Raw genomic sequence first — 17,389 nt, 5'->3', positions numbered from 1 at the left:
CATTTCCATTCCCCTTCGATCCATGACCCGCATGGAACATCGTACGATCCCTTAAAAAATCATTCTACGTACAATCGCGTATACCCTCCAACTAAAGCCGCTTACGTTTGGACCCTTTGGAAGAAGTAAATCCCTCCCATTTCCTCGTACTACCTTCCGACGCTTTTTAAACTAACGCCCTAATGGTCTTTCCAAACTTCGTCGTCAAGCACAAATGTTTTTTCTTCTTTTTCCTCTTCCTAGGTATTCCCAATCACATAATGCATACATGAACTATCGCTAACGATGTTCCTTCCTTGGTTAAAATTCTATCTGCATCTTGAACCGCTCTTCTAATTACACGATCCAATGCACTCTATTATAAAAGATGAAATTAATATAGAAAATTGGATAAGATACATGACAAGTTAATTATATCTGATCTCTTCGTACCTCGTTTATTAAAATTCAATATTGATGTCGATGGTTGCTAGAGTAATGCTCTACCAGTAGCAACATGTTTACTTCTATACGTCGGATAATATGGTGCCTCTCTCATCAACTTGAGTTCCATATCGTTTACAAGTTTTTTAATAAATTCGTGAGCAGCGTCAGCTACCTCCGCCCCTTTTACGATCTGACACATTAAATGACGAATGACATGTAACGCAAAATTCTATGAAAAAATATTGAAATTTTTATTCATATATTATTATTCACCTCCTCTCTTTCATCGAACATCTTGCTTCCCATATCAAATATTCTTCTTTACAAAGGTGAAAAATATATGGGTTCTTGAATTATACACATTAATATAATACATATATGCCAGCTAGAGTTAAGAGACTTAATGTCCAACTCATTAATAGAAATATTCTCGTCGCTATCATAAAATCTGCGTAAAAATTCAATAAATTATTATAAAACATCCCTATGATACAGATTTTATATTCGACAGTACATTTAAGAACAACAAACTTGTACCTTATCTCTAAAATTCGATAAACAAACCATTGACTGATTTTCCACTGAAATATAAGAAGAAACAGAAAAACGTTTTCATATCATAATCTGATTGATTGCATTTGTACTATCCATGTAGGAGTTATCGCCGGATATAAGGAAGAACAGGCCAAAGTAAATATGTTTCACTTCGGATATAGAATACTTCATTAACACGAGGTAGTGAAATTTCGTATATCTTGTTTGGAATTATAATTCAAATATCCGTCAACTCGGGCCTTTGTAATACTTGCAAGCTATTGGAACTTTTCCTGCTTCCGCCTTCGTTTCCTTTAGTATATCTCTGAAACAATTTAAAATTCGTAGATTAGTTCAGACTTACGATAGACATTCAATTGTTCATCTAATAGTATGCATGTATAGTTATCGAAGGCAAATCGGATTACGCCATTTTAAGTGATGTAAAGTATCTTTTCCGAAAAGCAACAAACAATAATTAAGATGGTATTGATCACGAGAATCAGTTTTATTTCCATAATATATAATTGAAATTTTATAATAAATTACATACTAATGCCTACAGATAAATTCACCTTACATTGATAACAGAAACACAAGACTAGTGAAAACGAAGAAATTGTTTCCACCGCTTGAACTCCTTGTAAAACTACCCTTTGGAACGTATGAAGTACACACGTAACAAATATTTCTTGTACGACACTCGCTCACGTATTTCTAGTTCGACAAATTCCGAAGGAATGACGCACAGCTTTATCGCCATATTCTTACAGGCAATTCATACCCCACAAATCGCTTTGGGTAGTTTACCTAACGACCATGAGGGAACCCTCTGCACAGGGTTTTATGTAGGTTAATCAATATTTCCTATCATACGATTGAAAGAACCGAAAAGGTCATAAGCTCTGAGGAAATGAATTTCTCTATTGATATTTATTGATTCGATGAATAATTATTCCTTTTTTCTATGTTCTTCTTTCGTTCCTACTTTTTACAGTCTGAAATTAGAAGTGAACTAAAGAATTTTGAAAATTTCTTCCTGTTCTTGAGGTTAAAAGTATATATCAATAAAAATTAATTTTGAGTAAAAAATATTGTTTGACAATTTTTTTCGTAATATTATTTTCTATTCTTCTTCTATTACTTAAGTTAACACTGTCTTTTTTTACACATCTCTCTTTTTTTATGACGTTGTAATGAAGATTGTATTCAGGGAAGACAATTTTTTTTTTCGTGATATTACCTTTTTCCTACGTATTTCATTTGAACACGACTTACGTAAGTCGATTAAAATTTCCTATTACGCGATCTAACGAGCCGAAAGAGCCTAATGGGACATGGATTAAGGGGAAATTGATTTCTCGACGAATATTTTTCCCTTCTTAATTATCATATGGTATAATCGACTTTGTATATCTGCGTATTTCAACATGGTCTTTTGCTTCAACTTTATCGATCGCTCCCTACAAAAGATTAATACTGATTAAAAAAAAAAAAATTAGTTTTCTTGTTGATATTATCTCATAATAAAAATATCTTGTGAACGTAATTATACATTTTTTGATTGCTATCTGTCAAAATCGACCAAAAATGTTTCTCATGCAAAAAATATTGTTTTCCCTATTTCTTTTGGTCATATTAAAAATAATATCATTGGTGAATTTCTCAGCATGAGAAGTATTTGCTTTTTCGTTATGATCCATTATATATTTCATTATGATCGTTTCAAATTCTTCACCTGTCATGGAGTGCCAATCATTTAAATTTCGAAGTTGTCGGATGTTATCATCGGAAGCGTTGTGCATTAACATTTTTACTTTTTTGTTACAGTTCTTAGCCAGTGATATGACGCCTTATATTTTAACTCGAATATAAAAAAAGGAAGAAAAGAAAATGTATATCCATATATCTTATGTTTGGATAATGAAATACATAGTATCGATCGGCAGTATTCTATTATCTAAAGTCATCAATAGTTTCCAAAACGTTTTAGAGCTTCCTTGTCATATTATCAATCGACGTGCTGGGTTTGGAAAGAAGGCTTTTTTCAAACCCAGCACGCTTCCTGTTCAAACATCGTCCTAGTCTTTACGTGAACCGTAGTATTGATTTCCACACCATCTTCATTACATGATCGAAATTAACCAGCAAGAAAACAAAACATTTATAAAGGCAGTGACAAAAATCCTTGACGAGGTTAATATGGCATTGTTTTATAAAGCTACATTCGAAGGGTTATAGGAGGAAAAGGAATATATCTAATTGAAAGGATCCAAACTTTAAGAATTTAAAAAAAGGCTTTATTTAGAGGATGTAATCGAATGTGTTGAGTGATATTTGTCAAAGAACAGTTCGCTGTTGCAAACGGAATCTGGATTAAAATGGAATTGAAATGGTATTCAGCAAGGTTTATCTTTGAAAATGATTAATTCTGCATGTACGATTAAAAAATTCACCGTTTTTCGGGATATTAATGTTAGCCAGGGAACTCTTTTAAATTATACGTCGAATATTCAGTGTACGTTTGCGTCATCATATCAACGTTATACCGGCTTAAATAATTATTTAAACCATTTGTTAAACTAATTATTAAAGTGATTGTCATAGTCAGTTCAAATAATTACTTAATATAATTGAAAAGAGGAGAATTCTTTAGTTCAATCTTCCAAATTGGTTATCATGATATTCACGATATGCACTTAAATAATGTTTATAATATTTAATGTACGTGTTCAATAATATAGGGATTTCGACCAACTAATTTGCTGCTTATCTCGCATTCTCGTTTTAATGATTCATTCGAGGTATAATGATCTGCAGGTGCGTAATATTTTCCCCTATATATATCGTCAAGTACCTTCATATTGAACGTGTTATTATTATTATATTCGTGTTATTATTATCTCTCTCCATCTGGGTGCGTACTTTTGCGCATGCGTGAGCTTATTCAAATGGACGGGATGATTGTGCGATTCTATGGGCGCGTGTGCGTATAACTTCTCGCGTATCTTGAAAATATGCCAGGTATTTTTTCATTTGTTTTCCTCTAATCAAACCAAGCATACATTTCGATAATACGATAACCTGTGTAATTTAGTTATCTACTTAGATGCATGACTTAATTAACCTGTTAGGTATTTTCCAGAGCGATGTACCACGTAACTGATTCAGTTCTTATATAGGAACGTCTACATTTTCATAAAAATTTACTCCCTGTTGGAGAATTATAAAAATTATCAAATCATACTTCTATTTATTCAATATTCCGTATACTGTGTTCTTTTTTTTTCCATGCACAACATTTTTTTTTATATCTTTTATTCCATTTGATTTCCCCTATCGATCACTCTTTATACTAATAAATTTCGATCATTTTACTTTGTAAGAATCGAATTATTTTGCTATTTACTAATCCACATTTATTCTTTTTTCGAGAACAGGACGTTGGCATTCCATAGAAAATAAAACTCGGAAGATTATATTCAAAATGGAAGATAATCTTATGGAAAAGCTATCTTCTTACAACACTTTTATGATATGCTTTAAGTCGGATGGTTGATCGAATAACGATAGCTTGAACAAATTATAATAGATTTCTACTATGTCGATAAGTAATGACTAACCAAGTATTACGTCAGTGTTATCTGTCCGCTCATTGAGAAGTTAAATCATTCCGATGATAAATTCGGAAAATTCAAATATTATGTTACGTAAAATATAATAAATCACTGCTATACACAGTTACACGTAAAAAGAAATAAACGACTGCAGAAATATAATATTTCCATAGGAACTAACTAGTTTAGAACATAATATATCAAGTATTTGATAAGAAGAAGTACGATTGGATCATTCATTTAAGTTTTCCAATAAGAGGTAAATTTTTAGGAAAATGCAGTCGTTCGAATGAAAGAACTGAAACAGGCGTGGTACATCGATCTGCAGAAGACTTAATTAAATGTGCAGGTAATTAGATAATGGATTTAAAATCTAATTGAGTTATACAGCCAGTCGTATCGTCCAATTGTCTGTATGGTTTGATAAGGGGAAAACAAATGAAAAAATATTTTTCCTATCTACAAAATCAGACTGGAAATATACGCTCAAAGGAGCGAGCACTCATTTCTTCCACTTGAACTGGCATATTCAAGCGCGCATAAGAGCACTCACGGATGGAGAGAAATAATAACGAATCGTTTAATTCGAAGGTACGCGACGATACATATGGGAAATTGTAATACGCAAATGCATTTTCATCAATTGCCTATTAAAACGTATTAACAAGAGAATTCTGGCTACGCAGTAAATAAATTTGTTGATATTACAATATTACTCTAAAACGTAAATTAATATTCTGAATATTTTTTAAGTACACGATGCGAATGTTATGACAAACAATTAAGAAAATTAATTCAACATTTCTTCTACTTTCAATTTAATCGAATGTAAATGAAATATTATGAATATTTTCTCAGTACACGATACGAATGTTAGGACAAACAATTAAGAAAATTAATTCAACATTTCATCTACTTTCAATTTAATCGAATGATTACTTAATTTAATTTGATGGAGTAACCATGACGAGGTGACGTAAACTTGGAACAAATCGATAAATCTTTTGTACATCTACAGGTTTAATCATTCCAAAAGTTAAACCTATCTTAAATTCATTTCGGTATTTTTAAACGTGAACATAATATTTACAATCACCTTCCACTTCTTCATCCCCTGTATCACCTTTTTCTTCTTCTTCATCTTCGACATGGATTCGCAAATCTTTTTTGGAATAATGTTAATCGCCTTAATATTTTCTTTGCCGTTCCTAATCTCACTCATGGCATTGAAATAAATATTATTACGGTATATATAACTTTCTAACTAAATGCTATCCAAATTAACATTAGTTCGATATCCAAGAACACTGTTAACGTTAGGATTGATCTCCATTTTCCCTTTTCGACTGCTTTGAATTCTTTTGAGGGTGGAACAAGATGTAATCAAAAAACATTCCGCGAAGAAATCTTCTTTCTTACAAAGGAATATACCCTCATTAAAGTAAAAATTTCACTTTGACCCACGATCCGCACGAACCATTGGATGTCCCTTCGAAGGACCTTTCCGGACTCAATCGATTATACCCTCTGACCGAAGCCGCTTACCTTCTGATCCTTTCAAAGGAGTATATTCCCTAGCCTCGTACCACCATTCGAGAGTAGCATAGTGAAACAGAACTATTTCGATTTCGAGAAAGTTCTTCGTCGTGACCATTATAAGTTTTGTCTTCCTATTTTTCTTTCTGTTTAATATCGAACATCTGACGAACACGTTATACAAGGTATTACGGATAAGTTAGAGTCACCGTCTTTATTTCAAAAGGAAGTGCCTTGCTATTGTTTTCAGCATGATGATTTTTGTTATTCCCTAGAAACATTAAAAAAATTTTGAAAAACGTGGATAAACTTAACTAATACAATATAAATCGAACGAAACGTTTCTTTTTCTCATTTTTTCAAATTCGACCTATAACATAAAACAGCACGTCACTTTGGATGAATTTTAAGGACAAACTGAAAGTTTCAAAAGACGATTAGATAATTCTCATAACGATCATTTCGCCGATTATACAATTTTTATTATGAAAAAAGAAATTGGAAGAAAGAATTGTTTGCATAAATAACATTTTTGGCCAAAGTTAGTCAGGTGGTAATTAAAAATGTCGGCAATAATGTTCACAAGATATTTTTATTATGAAAAAATGACAACGAAAAATTTATTCCTTTTCATTTAATATTATCCCTTGGTAGAGTGCGATGAATTAATCAAAACAAAAGCAATCATTGCAATATGTAATTATGCTATATGGTGGATTATTTCTTATGGTAATTAATTGGAGAGGGCAGTAGTAAGGCGAATTAAAAGAGATTGGTCGACAAATCCGTTTCCCCCACTACTATAATTTCCGGTTCTTTCGACGGCGGGATAGGAATTTGTAATTGTCCGGCGTAAAACGCATTCAAATGGATTACGCGAAAAGGAAAATAAATAATACGAATGATTTAATGTAATACATATTCATTATCACTATGTAATAAAAAAAGAAAGAAGCTTGTTAACTTAATTAATACAAAGAGAATAGAACGTAATATTACGAAACAAATTTTAAGGAATATTTCTTGCTGCAAATTAATACTTATAGATGAATATTTTTAACGATAGAAGCGGGAAAAAATTAATAGCCGATTAGCAAAATTATTTATATAATTTCTATATGTAAATTTTAAAGAAAAAAGCGTTAAAATAGAGAAAGGAATGGAAGGTAAAAAAAAAATTATTGTCCAATTAATGGGAGTACATTGTAAAATTTATTTCCTCCCGTACCGCGTCTTTTCGGCTCTTTCTATCAGGTAATACGTGGTATTGATTATCTGCATAGAATGTAATAACCCTTTCCATCGCGCATGGCTTCAGAAATTACCTCAGTCATCTAACATGGCGATTTGCGAAGGGAACTCGCTTGCAGAAGTCATCCTTTCGATAATTGTTGAACGAGTAATACGTAAGTAAGTGCTTAATTATCACGTATATACTTCATACGTCGCAAATTCTAACTGACAAGCAATTCAAACGGTAGAATTTCTTCCTTCTTTCTTGTCTTTTGTTCCTTGTCGATATAAAGTAAATTTATCTGTATTCGTTAGTAATTTATTATAAAATTTCAATACTATATTACGAAAATGAAACTGATTTTTATGATCAATAACATCCTAATTATTATTTTCTTGTTTCTCGTAGGATGTACTTTATATCGCAAAAAATGGCGTGGCCCGATTTACCTTTGATGACTGGACAATTTCAATGAACAATTGAACGTCTACCCTAAGTCTTCACCAATCTAAGAATTTTAATTTATTTCAGAGATATACAAGACTAAACGAAGATGAAAGCAGTTCCAAGAGCCCAGAATTATTGCAGAGGAGCCTAGTTGACCGATATCTGAATTATAATTACGTTCAAAGAAGATACATGGATTTCTACGTTCAACGTGATAATTAAACATTCGACATCTGAAATGAAACACACGTACATCGGTACTTCTTGTTTTTCCTTACATCAGACGATATGTCCTATTTGGATAAGACAAATATCCGACCGTCAACCAGATTAGGAAAGGAAAACGTTTTTCTCTTCAGTCTTATGTTTAAATGGTAAATCAATCAGTGCTGTGTTTATCAAATATTAAGATATTTTAGAGATAAGATATAGATATTTTATTCTAAAGTGTAATATGGAATATAAATTCTATATCATAGGTACATTTTATGAAAATTTATTGAATTTTTACACAGATTTTATCATGGCGACGAGAGTATTTCTATCGATGAGTGGGTTATTAGGTCTCTTACCTTAAGCAATTTTAAAGGTATTATTTCAATATAAATCAAGAATCCGTATAATTTTCAACTGCTGTAATAAAGAATATTCGATATAGGAAACAAAATGCTTGATGTAGGAGAGGAGGTAAATAATAATAAATGAACAAAATTTCCTCTATTTTTTTTTATAGAATTGTGCGTTACTTGTTATTCGTCATTTAATGTGTCAGATGGTAAAAACGGCGGAGGAAGCTGATGCTGCTTACGAGTTTATTACAAATCTTGCCAATAATCTGAAACCCAAGTTGGTGAGAGAGGAAGCTAATTATCTGGTGTATGAAAGCAACATGTTACTATTGCTAGAACAATACTATAACAACCATCGACTTCAATATTGAATTTAAATAAACGAGGTACGAAGAGATCAGATATAAGTAACTCGTCACGTATCTTATCCAATTTTCTATGTTAATTTCATCTGTTATAATACAGCGCATTGGATCGTGAATGCAGAAGAGTGGTTTAAAAAGCAGTTGGAAATTCTAACCAAGGAAGAAACATCGTTAGCTATTGTTCATGTATGCGTTATCTGATTGAGAATACTTAAGAAGAGGAAAAAGAAGAAAAAACATTTGTGCTTGACGACGAAGCTTGGAAAGACCAATATGGCGCTGTTTTATGAAGCTTGGAACAGCGGTAAGAGGAAATGGGAGAGATTTACATTTTTCAAAGGATCCAAACGTGAGCGGCTTTAGCTGGAGCGTATATTCGATTGAACTCGGAAAGATTTATTGAAAGGTCCTCCGAAGTTTCCCATGAGGCAAGAATCAAAGGGGACTTGACATGAAACTGCGGGATGTATATAATACAGAATAATTTAACAGACAGGAATAACCAAAAGATTCACCGTTTTTGGAAATAATGACTAGCAGTGGAATACTTTTAAATTAAACGTGAAATAGGAAGTCCACGTTCACGTCATCGTTATTCCATTGATTTAAATTAAGTGATCATCCGATATAATTAAAACGAGAGAAACGTTGAATTTTATATTCCAATTTGTTTGTCATGATATTCACATCTATTTAAAAAATATTCGTAATATTTAATTAGCGTTTTCCATAAATTTTGAAATTGGACGAAGTAATTTGGTCAGTAGCGCGAATTGCCCATTTAATTCGTTCTGAAAAGGATTTAGTAACAATGAATGTCCGTGATACGTTCTCCGTTACTTATCATTAAGTACCTTCCTTTTAAATCTTTCGTTATTAACTCTCTTCATCTGCGTGCGCATCTATCTGCGTCAGTCGAGTGGCCGGGATGGAGTATGCTGTTCTGTGTTCGTGGGTGCGTCTAACTGCTGGCTTATGTTGAATATAAGGAAATAATTCTTTCATTTGCTTTTCTTTCATCAGACCAAGCAGATAATTGAAGTTTAGCTGTACCATTTAATTACCTATGTAGATTCATTGTTTGACAATACAGTTACATATTGTGCAGAGTTATGGACTATATTCTTAGACATCAATTGATTTGGAACATAATATAGGAAATTTAAGATAACTAGAATTATAACGGGGTTATTATTTTGCATTCTCCAATAGGAGGTAATTTTCTAAAAAAATGTATTCGTTCATATGGAAGAATCCATTCTTCCTACTACATCGATCTGCAGAAGACTTAATCAGGGAATTAAATCGTTCAGCTAAATGGATAATTGAATTATTCCGCTAGTCGTTTTATGGAATTGTCTGCTTTGTTTGATGAAAGGAAGACTAATGAAGAAATACCTTTCTTCTTTTCAAAATAAGGGAGCAAGTGTACGTTGACACGCGCACTCATTCCCGCCCACTTGACTCGCGTACGTAAACGCGTACGTGCACGGATGGAGGTAATAATAAATCGTTTAATATGATAAGGCTGGACAGTAGCTATGAGAGAAGGTATTGCGTACGCGCAGATCGTTAAATTCCGATCAATACTCGTTAACAGGGGAATTTGTAGACATGGAGGATCGTATATTTTTGCAAAAAAATTAATATTTTGTACTTTATAGTTTTTTACGATGTCTATGATAAGTGTTGAATCAATTCTTTTTCAACATTATCATCCCTCGCATTATGTACGAAATCTCTCCGTTTTTTGTTGGATGTCGTCACTATCACTTCTATCGTTTTCTTTCGGATTAATATTCATTTTTTCTAACCGTGTAAATGTCTACCTGGAATTCCTCTTCGGTATTACTTACAGCACGAAACTCACTCGTGTTTGGAAATTTTGCGATTCTCTTAATAAAAAAGAAGTAAATAAGTAAACGGATTGGTAGTCTCAAATTGTATATTACGACATCACGGAATGATACATAACAATAATATAATACTTTCCTGGTTTCCTGACTAATTAGTCGAGGGATCTATTTATACTACTCGAAGTTTCAATAGGAAGTGAGCTCAGCTTTGAAAATCTCTTTCCCCAGTTTTATGAATACTTGTTTACTTCATCAAATATCACTATATCGTACGAGGCATACTCATGTACTATTACAAACAAATCCTTCTTATCGCTCTCTTTAAGCACATTAGATAAGCGTCCAGACCGCTGTGAACGTACTTCTTTTTCATAAGTATACAATAATCACTATTGTAGTAATTAATTATATTATAAATAATTACAGTTTTATGATTATTTCAGTTAAAGAAGATCAGAATAATTGTCAATTTCATTGAAAGATTCCCAGATTCATGAGATTATTTTGCGTGTACATTAATTATATATTACTGTTACTACATAATTACAGTAGAGGGGAAATTTCTCATCCCTTGCGTTCTAATTAGAGAATTAAAATCCAGAAAGTTTGGTTTTCTAATTTGAAAATGTCACCTTCAACTGTAATTATTATTACTTACATTATGATATAATGCATTATTATTAATGATTATTTCAATTATTAACGTTATATCGAATTAATTGCTATGAAAGTATTTAAATTAACTCACGTACGAAAATTCTTGTTTCCTCTTTCGTAAATCCAAGTTATATTTAAAAATAGTGTTCCATTACTATTGGATATGGACGATACTACTATTTTCGTATTACGAAATTCCTTTTGTGAAATCTTCTCTTGTAAAATATTTCTTCGTCGGAAGGTATATCTTCTTTGGTATTCTTTGAAAACATTGCATCCAATGTTATCTTTCCTTCTTGTAAACACATACCTATTGCTTAAGTTAACAAAGACATCCTTTTCTTTATTACGCAATAGTAATAAAATATATTGCTTCGAATAAAATCCTGTCTCATATTTATTTTTTTTTCGTAATATTACTTTCTTTCCTTTTTCTTCTTCGAGAGAACCTCAGAATTATTTAATGATATATTGCAAAGAATTTAATGTATATTGAAGAACCATTGTTTCCACCGCAACTTTTTGAGAAATACATATTTTTCTGAAGTTTTCTATTGAAATGACACAATAAAAAAAATCAAAAGATCGTTCAATTACTAAGTTACATGAAAAGAATATCAGTCGATCTTACGAAAGAGAACGTGGGTTGTGTTTTCACGACAATATGAGCCCTTCTCTGTTTCGCTGTAGGAGAATAATAACAAGAAGTTGTATATATAGCGAAATTCGATGAAGTAAACAAGCGATCGTAAAACTGGAGAAAGAGATTTTCAAAGCTGAAATCAGTTCGTACTGAAGCTTCGAGTAGTATAAATAGATCCCTCGAATAATTAGTCAGAAAACTAGGAAAGTATTATGTTATTATTATGTATCATTCCGTGATTTCGTAAAATGCAATTATCTCCATATTTGTTTTTTTTTTATTAGAAGATCGGCTAGATGTCCAAATACGCACACGTCTCATGATATAAGATATAAGCGGTGAATAAGAATTTCAAATAGGCGTTTATACAGCCACGTTAGAAAAAATAAATATTAATCCGGAAGAAAACGATAGAAGTGATAGTTATATCATCTAGCAAAAAAACAAGAGATCTCATCGATGAAAGAGATGCAAATGTAAAAAATTTTCTTCAAAACTTATCATAGATTTCGTAGAAAATAATAAAGGATAAAATTTTGGTCTGTTTATAACAAAATATGTTCTTTAATATCTACGAATTCATATAAACCAAGCATCTCTATAATACATTATGTGCTTTTAAAATTATGATATATATTTTCAGATGTGAACTACGTTTGCTCGATAAAGTACCATCGATTTGCTGAGAGCTAACGTCCGAAAGGGTTCAGGGCAGTTATGGTTATTACGTTTTACGCACATTAATTGCTCAGACGAACGGAAAGGTCGAAAATGAAATTAATTAAGGGGTATTGAGATTCTCTTTTATTAAGGAACAATATCTTTTAATTCGGCATATTACTTTTTTTTTCTTTTTTTTTTTCTTTTTCCTTCACAGCTTATAATTTGAAATTAATTAAAGAATATTGACTATTGACAATTAATTTTTTTTATTTATCTACTTAAAAATGACTATCAATAAGAATTAATTTCTCCTTTGTTTATCTCTTGAAACTATCATTTCTTTTCCTGTATTACGCAATAATAAGGAATATGAATTCAGAGAGAATCTTTCTCCATATTCATTTTTTTTCCGTTACATCGTCTTTTTCTCTACGTATTTCATTTGAATGCGCTTTACGCAGGTCGATTAAAATTTTTTGTTAATCGGCCGAAAAGGATATGTGTTCGGAGGAAACGAATTTCTCGACCAATCCCTTTTAATTCGACGTAACATTATTCGTTCGAATAGTGGTACGATTAGACCTTTTTCATGAATACACCTTTTTCAAAGAATCCATGGATGGGGAGTTTTAGCTAGGTTCAAGTCGAAAGGACCGTTGAAGGATTGTCAGACGTTCCATGTGGAACATGAATCAAAGTGAAATTAAGATGGAACTGAAAGTTTATCATCTATCATAAGTAAACCTACGAGAACGATATAAAGACTCACCGCTTTTCCAGATAACAATACTAGCCCGAGAATATTTTTAAATTATACGAGAAATGTTAAGGCCATGTTTACGTCATAGTTATTTCATCAATTTAAATTGAGTAGTATATCCCAATAGAAGAAATTTTGAGTTCAGTGTTTCAAATTATTCTTCATATAGTATTCACGATATGTACTAGAAAAATATTTATAATACTTAGTGTACGTTTTTTAGTAATATCGAAATTTGAACGAATTAATTTGCTGTGTAATCCCAACTCTCTTGTTAGTAAGTTTTGATTGGGTCTTACTGAAAATGCATGTACGTATCGTTAATTACTCTCGGATTAAAAGATTTGTTATTGCCTCTCTCCATGCACGTGTGCTCTTGTGTACGCTTTTGTGCACTGACATGTGGACGGGAATACGTGTGTCTTTCTATCTGCGTGTGAACGGACACATGTTGTCTCATTTTGAAAATAAGAATTAAGATCAGAATCATTTGTTTTCATAGAATTTTGATTTCTTTTGCAAGAAATTTGTTCCTCGATCTATATAAATTCAGATAAAACAAATACCACTACATATATTCCTTGGTGTACCAAAGTGAGACTATGTAATATGTTACACTATATACCACGTTTGTGCGACGTTAATACCGCCCTGTTGCTGCTACCAAACGTTCGAAAGGACGCCGAGTATAAAAGGTAAATACGGAATAATATCAAAATAGAAATCATTCTGTGCTTTTCATCTTTTTACCGAAAGAACGAAGAATTGATATGCTTTTGCTTGATTTTTGATAAACTGAATATTATTATTATTATAGTAATAATTATAATATTTCAAGTTAATGTTTTAGATATAATAGAATCGACAAATGAATTATTTTCATAATCGTAATATTTAAACGATAGTATATTCGCTTAAACATTACGAAGATCGTAACGTGCGAATAACATAAAATAATTTTCAGCTAAAATTTAAATAATTTATGATTTTCATATTGGAATAGTTGCATCTGAGTTTCATCGCTGCGTGTAATATCAATAAAAACGAACATTGGAATGACTTTGACGGTTACCCTCACTTTTTAAAGGTGAAAACTTCAAACTTAATACTTTTGATAATTTTAAACTCATTTAAACGATATAAATGTACGACGAGTTAAACTATCCACTATTTAAGCAGTAGTAGATTCCGTTAAACATTACACGCCACGAAACACCGACGGAATATCAGATAATTTTTATTTATTCTCTGTTGGACTCGAATTTTGAAATGGCCGTTGTTGGCAACATGTACAGTCAATAAATGATTAGTTTGGACGGTTACCGAATTAGTTTTCCTTTGTACTCCGACGAATAAACATCGAAGCTCTCTCGCTGCCACCCGCAAAGAATGAAAGTTACATTCACGTAGGTGTATATAAGAAAATATATTATATAAGTTTTTCTTTAAGGTAATTGTAAAAAAATGTAATGAACTAACGAAAATATTTGTATCTCTCTCTATGAGTAAACGTAATTAAGCTAGGAATAGATGTACATAGTAGCCATTAATATTTTTCTGTAATGATTTCTTGAATTCTGCGCTCGACTCTTTTCGATGTGTATGTAAGGAACATCAACTTTTCGCAATGTGTGTGGTAACATCGCATCGGAAACTAAATCTTGCGAATAAAAGGAAATATCCGTTTAACACTTTATATCATTTCTACCCTCTTTATTCCTTGAAAGTAAAGCATTATTATTCTTTACAAGATTTAAATTTATTCAAGATATTTTGGGTAGTTGCCGAGAGGTGCATAGTACACAATGAAGCATAAATCCTTCGCTTTCTATTTTGTCTTTATGTAAATTTTCGTACTTCCTTTATCGATTCGATCGTGTGGAACAATTATTACGTGACAAGGAACAATTATCACTATCATCCACGAACAAAAAATTGTAAATAAGTACATGGCTATGTACTGATATAAACAATATTGCGATTTGGACGAAGTAATTTGCTGCGTAGCGCGAATTACCCTGTTGATACGTTTCAATAGGGATTTAATGATAGCGAATATACCTATTATTTTCTCCCTTACTTATCGTCGAGTACCGTCGTTTTAAACCTTCGTTATCTCTCTCCATCTGCGTGTGATGTGGTGCGCGCTTATCTGCGCAAGTCAAGTGGCCGGGAATGAGTGCGCGGTCTTGTGTGCGTGTGTACGCACACCTGTTGTCTCATTTTCAAAAAAAAAAAGAAAAAGAAAAGGAATTTTCTAATTTGTTTTCCTCTCAACAAAGCGACTAGACAATTGAATAATACGATAAGCTATATAATTCAATTACTTTATTATTATTATTTAACTGCATCATTTAACTAGCCAGTTAAGTCTTTTGCAAAGCAATGCACCACGTAACTGATTCAATTCTTTCATACGAGCGAGTAGATTTTTCTGAAAATTTATTTCCGAGCGAAGAACAAAAGAATGAGCTAATTATGCACTATATACAAGGTTGCGTATATTGTATTGCGCTATATGGCGTATGTTATGCCCTAAACTAGTTAGTTCTTATGAAAAAATTATATTTCTGCAATCATTTATTATTTATTACGTATAACCGAGTGTAGCAGTGATTTTATTGTATTTCTAGTAAAATAATATTTGTATTTTGCGAATGCATTATCCGAATGATTTAATTTCTCGATAAGCACAGATATAATATAATACTGATATAATAGAGTGCCTAACGTAATAGAGATCTATCATACTTTTTTTTATTTATCGTTACTCGACTAACTGATCGACGTGGCGCTAAGCATAACTTATAAATGTTATAGGAAATAGCTCTCCATGAAATAATCTTTCCTTCTGAATAGAATCTTCTGAATCCTATTGTCTAGGCAATGTCATTGTGTTTTTCACGAAAAATAAATAAATATCAATAAATAAATGCGAAAAAATATTCACTCCCCAAAAAGGAGATAAGCAAAATTAAATTTTTACAAAGTAAAATAATCGAAAAGATATAGTTATGGAGAATGATCGATAGGAGGAATCAAAAGCAGAGATGGACTCAAAAAGAGAAAAGAACGAAAAAACAAAAAAAAATTCACCATTTACGATAGTTTCGTTTCAAAATTATTGGCAGCATTGTAATGAGATAACCGTGGATGACATAATATCTCGATAATGAATGAAAAATAATGACAGAAATAAATGATAGGAAAACCTTGATTTGATACTTGAATTTATTGTATTCATTGAAACGGATTAAAGATGTTGGTACTGAATCTAGTAGTCTTCCATGCAAGTTCTTGGAAGATTCAAGAGAGGGAAAATCCAAAAGAATACATAAGCCCCCGATCAGGCGGCATAATGATATTTCTATGGTACATATCACTTTAAACAAGATGCTCTCGTTAAAATAAATCATATTACTATTTTTTTTTGTTTCGATCTATCAATCTGAATGCATTTGTCAAGGATAATTTTTTTTCTACAGTCAGTTGCGTAAAACGTAATTAATAATACAGGGATGTAGAGCTATTTTTGTAGTTGCCTTTAAGTTTATTACATACTGTTAAAATTTACATTAGCGATAATTTCGTATAACACTTATTCTTATATACAGACTTTATGTGTATGTGTGTTTAAACATACACACACAAACACACATATAACATAATAGTATAACAATTAAATACATTTGTATACATACATATTAATATAATTGTCAACATATATATTTAATATATTATGATAAACTATTTATCTCGGCGTATGCATCTCTAAGTATATAAATCAATTTACGATTAAAAAGAAAATTAAACCATAAAATAAATTAAAAAAAGGAATTTTAATTAAAAAGAAAAGAACAAAAGAAAAAAGCAAATAAATAGGTATTCAGAATTCATTCAAGAAATGAAAATTTATGCTTATTTATCTTTCTTCCGAGCAGGATTAATAAATTTTTGAGAGAATTTCTGAAAAATTAAGAGAAAAGTAAATATAAATCAAAAATCCAGTTTACATATACCGCAAACATAGAGAATATGAAATTGTAATACTTTCTGAATACATATTTGTTTGCTTTTTTTTT

The 17,389-nt window shown here is 31.5% G+C and overlaps 2 long non-coding RNA genes across 8 annotated transcripts in view; one reads left to right on the top strand and one right to left on the bottom strand.

Annotated features, from left to right (window-relative positions):
• The window catches only part of LOC127070100 (uncharacterized), a 73,610-nt gene extending 58,614 nt beyond the window's left edge, over window positions 1–14,996 (top strand). The window contains exons 1-7 of one of the 6 annotated variants that reach the window (XR_007784063.1): window positions 3,967–3,984; window positions 7,397–7,523; window positions 7,879–8,168; window positions 8,310–8,481; window positions 8,567–8,749; window positions 8,829–9,342; window positions 12,528–14,996. This is a non-coding gene — a long non-coding RNA (uncharacterized LOC127070100). Of the gene's footprint in view, window positions 1–3,966; window positions 3,985–7,396; window positions 7,524–7,755; window positions 8,169–8,309; window positions 8,482–8,566; window positions 8,750–8,828; window positions 9,343–12,527 lie in introns of those variants that run through there. The other 5 variants (XR_007784062.1, XR_007784061.1, XR_007784064.1 and 2 more) reach the window with 5 other exon arrangements.
• Window positions 1–17,389, bottom strand: part of LOC127070159 (uncharacterized) — a 79,376-nt gene that overhangs the window by 39,595 nt on the left and 22,392 nt on the right. The gene's annotated exons all lie outside the window — the stretch shown is intronic.

This window comes from Vespula vulgaris, chromosome 17 (genome assembly GCF_905475345.1).
Source record: "Vespula vulgaris chromosome 17, iyVesVulg1.1, whole genome shotgun sequence".
Classification (NCBI taxonomy): Eukaryota; Metazoa; Arthropoda; class Insecta; order Hymenoptera; family Vespidae; genus Vespula; species Vespula vulgaris.
Note: the sequence above shows the minus strand (reverse complement) of the source record. Positions and strands in the feature narration are given on the sequence as shown.